Below are 4165 nucleotides of genomic sequence, written 5' to 3'. Positions count from 1 at the left end.
GTGTATTAATTCAACGGACGACAGGGCTTGAACTCAGGACCCGAGGATCCCAAGCCGCCACCCTAACCACTGAGCCAACACCAGGCTTATGATCAGATAATCAGTGCGACATCAGTATCGAATGTTCTAAGAAAAAGCAAGAAAGGGAAAATCAGGTCAGGTATGGGACCATGTGCCAGAACAGCGCGTCGCTGCATCCACTTTCTGCCGGTACTCCAGGGGCCTCCGTCTGGCCATCCCCCAGGCAGATGCCAGGCCCATCCCCATCTCCTTGAGATGATGGTCAACCTGCTGCAACCACGAGGCATGTGGTCGGCCCACTGGCCTCCTCCACTCATGAGACTCCCTCGCTGAGAGAATCTGGTGAGCAGGATCAGCGTCAGGAAAACGAGCCACATGTCCATACAGCCGCAACTGACGCTCACGGACTATGCAGGTAACAAATCTCATCCGAGTCTCTCTCAGCAACCGCTCATTGGACACAAAATCCGACCAGCGATAGCCAAGGATTCTCCGAAGAGACCTGGTACCAAAGGAATTAAGTCTCCGTCTCAGATCCTTGGTCAGAGTCCAAGTCTCACATCCATAGAGCAAGACTGGAAGTCCCAAGGACCTGAAGACTCGGACTTTCGTCCTCCCGCACAGGTACTGGCAGCCCCACACCCCATGATCCAGTGAATCCATGACTCCCCAAGCCCGACCCAGACGTCTATTGACCTCTGACTCACAGCCAGCAGAGACATGAATATCACTGCCAAGGTAAGTGAATCTCTCCACGACCTCAACATCCTCACCACAGACAGACAGGACAGCAGCATTCAAGATGTCACCGAAAGCCTGGATCTTAGTTTTGACCCAAGAAACTCATAATCCCAGCGGCTCCGACTCCTCTTTCAGCACCTCGAGGGCCCCCAAAAGGATGTCTAAAGTCTCCGCAAAGATGACTGCATCATCTGCAAAATCATTGTCCGAGATCTTGACATTCCCAAACGATGCACCGCAGCTTGATCTCTCTGACATCCTCCCTAAAATCCAGTCCATGCAAGTGCTGAAAAGTGTGGGGGCCAGTACACACCCCTGACGAACTCCAGTAACAACTGGAAATAAGTCAGAGATGGTACCACCACACTTCACAGCACTCTCAGTACCCGAGTAGAGTTCAGACATCAGATCGATCAGTTTTAGTGGCACCCCACGAAGACCAAGAATCCTCCAGAGGACATCCCGATTCACTGAATCGAACGCTTTACAGAGATCAACATAGGCTGCAAGCAGCCTAAAAAAAAAGGGAAAATCAAAACTAAAAACACGAGAACACGTGATTTTACAGTGCAGGCACTCCTTGTTGTTTATACTCCTGGTTGGTTAACGCATTTTACTGACATGCAATGAATAGTCACGAATGCTTAACTGTAAGCCATGTATTTTTGTTGATTCGCATCTTTTTCCACCCCAAAAACTCAATACAAATAGCATATTAAGAGGGATGAATTGACTGCAACAAAACAAACGACCTGCCCTGAAGGAAACAGAGATCCCCACAATGACCCTTCACGAATATTGACTTGTATCGCGGAGGTCAAAGGTCAGTCTCTCAGCCGTTCGGTAAGGAAGTACGATTGGAGCTTAAAAATCGCATGCACGTCATCCAAAAAGATGCACACACCTTTGATCGTGCATACTTCCTCATCAAGTTGCCAGAAATAAACAATGATGTCTTGCAGGATAGATTGGTTTCAACACCCTACAACACAGAACTTCAATCCCACCCAAGTCACCATTGGCTATTTTCCAGTCAATGTTTGCCCGACTGAGCTTCATGCACACGATCTTGCAGACAAGTTTGGACTGGATAAGATTGTTGTGGTAATGGAAGTCAATTTACGCAAAAGTCCAGGAGATTCGTTGGAGGAATGCCCTCTTCATGCAGTTGACTACTTCTTCGCAATGGAAGGGTGGGATGGGCGGGGGGTGGTTTCACACTGCAATGGCATTCATAGCTTACTTCAGGAAAAGATTTGCAGATGCCCATCTCCAAGAGATTACCATCGAATCTGAACTAGTTGTGGCAGGTACTGTCAATGATGTTGTAAGTGACCACCATTACAACTGGAGTGTGAGAAGCTCTACAGAGATCGAGATGGCAGCCTTACATGGACACTTCCAAAAGAGGAGCAAGACCTTGCTTACAACCTTGCAGTTGATCATCAGACTGCCTTCCCAAATGATGATTTTGATGACATCCTCAACTCTAAAGTTGGCATTTCAGGTCTGGAGCATTTACATCAGTTGAGTTCAAAAATTGCTTTTTTATCAGAGCAATTAGAGATGCATGACAGAGTAGCCAGCTGGGATCTTCATCTGTCAAGTATTCGCTCCATGATTCTTCTCGTACGACAGGCTCAACGAGAGGGGGAGCACTCGGTAGAGTGCAAAACCTCCGCCGCCAATACTGCTAGGTCACTCAAGTGAACCTGATATCCTATTCATTCAATTTGACGTCAACAGGGCTCACAGAGTTAGAGTTTGCAACTTTCCCTTTTACTTTTAAATACTCAATTCATTCGTCATAACTAGATTCTTTGAGACAGAAATTGATTTTACGTGGGTATATCCACCTGAAGCTCCAAAATCAGCCGCAATTATAATTTTGGCATGTTTTTTTTGTTGGAAATCACTTATAACATGTAGAAATGCAAAAAAAAGAAATCGAAATTTTGTTGAAAAAAAAAGTTGGAAAAATTTTTTTTCTCCAACAATTTTTTTTTTGGGGGGGGTGTTGGAAATTACTTAAAACATGTAGAAATGCAAAAAATATATATATATTAAAATATTTTTTCAAATTGGCAGCCATAGCAGCCATATTGGATTTTGGACCAAGTCCAAAATCTAATGGCATGATCCTTGGATCAGACCTAACCCCCCCCCCCCCCACCAAGTTTCGTCGAAATCCGTCGAGGAGTTTTTCCGTAATACTGTTCACACACAAACAAACAAACAGAAAGGGGTGAAAACAGTAACCTCCATCCATCTTCCATGGCGGAGGTTAACTATGCCAGGTATCTTTCAGATTATTGGCTGGAGATGTGCAGCTTTGAGAGCGTCATCCCGATATCAATGCAGAGCTACAAGCAGGACAGTTTGTCTCAAGACAGCAGGAAGATGGATTCTCTCAGAATGCATGTGATCAAGTTATTGAAAAGACGGTAAACCGGGACTCAAGACAAAGGGAGGTTTGATAGGATTTTCTATCAACAAAGATGGACCTTGTCATAACATGAGAGGTCTGCTATAAGCAGAGAATGTCAAGAAATGGCTGGTCATAGAATGTCAACAATATCTTACTTGGACAAGACAAGAAAGGAGCATGATGAAAAGAAGTGAGGAATGTCACAGACACCATTCAAAATATGGTTAATCCTTTTGACCCTTCCTTGGAGACACATCAGTTCCATCATTACATCAGGTCAAGTTGCATTAGCATGAGCACCTGGAGTCATAGACCTTTTGGAGGCCAAGCAAAAGGGAGAGGAAGCATTCACGACTTTTTGTCAGAAGCAACTACAAAACCAATGTCAGCTTTCATGATCCGATCAAGAAGATGAAACTGAAGACTTTCAAGGACAGTAAATGACCGTTTTTACAGCCATTTTTCTCTGCTGTGCAGGGGTTTGGCTTTTTCTTGAGGAAATGTTTTTTATGGCCGGATGCCCTTCCTGACGCCAACCCTGGGTCGCCTCTTACGACAAACAGGGATATGGTACACCTATTCTAACCGGGGCATACACCGGGACCAGTACACTGGTACTCACTTCGCCGACCTCAGATGGATGACAGGCTGAGTCAACCCCCTGGTGTTAATTCAGCAGCCAACGGGGCTTGAACTCAGGATCCTGGGATCCCAAGCTGCCACCCTAACCACTAAGCCAACACCAGGCTTACTTTCAAGGACAGTAAAATGCACTTAAACAAAAGTAATATGTCAGGAGATTGCCCTGAAAACAAATCAGAACTGATTTGACAAATCTTTTTTTAAAAAAATTAATAATCAATGTCAAGGCTCGTAAAAGAGCTAACACATGGAACGTACAACAAGGGGAGCAGGAGACGAGGGTGGGAGAGGGAGGCACACAGCAATGGGGAACAGAGACATTAGGTGATCTGT

This window comes from Eptatretus burgeri, chromosome 9 (genome assembly GCF_056783735.1).
Source record: "Eptatretus burgeri isolate ZD-2024b chromosome 9, Ebu_testis_v1, whole genome shotgun sequence".
NCBI classification, from domain to species: domain Eukaryota; kingdom Metazoa; phylum Chordata; class Myxini; order Myxiniformes; family Myxinidae; genus Eptatretus; species Eptatretus burgeri.
Note: the sequence above shows the minus strand (reverse complement) of the source record.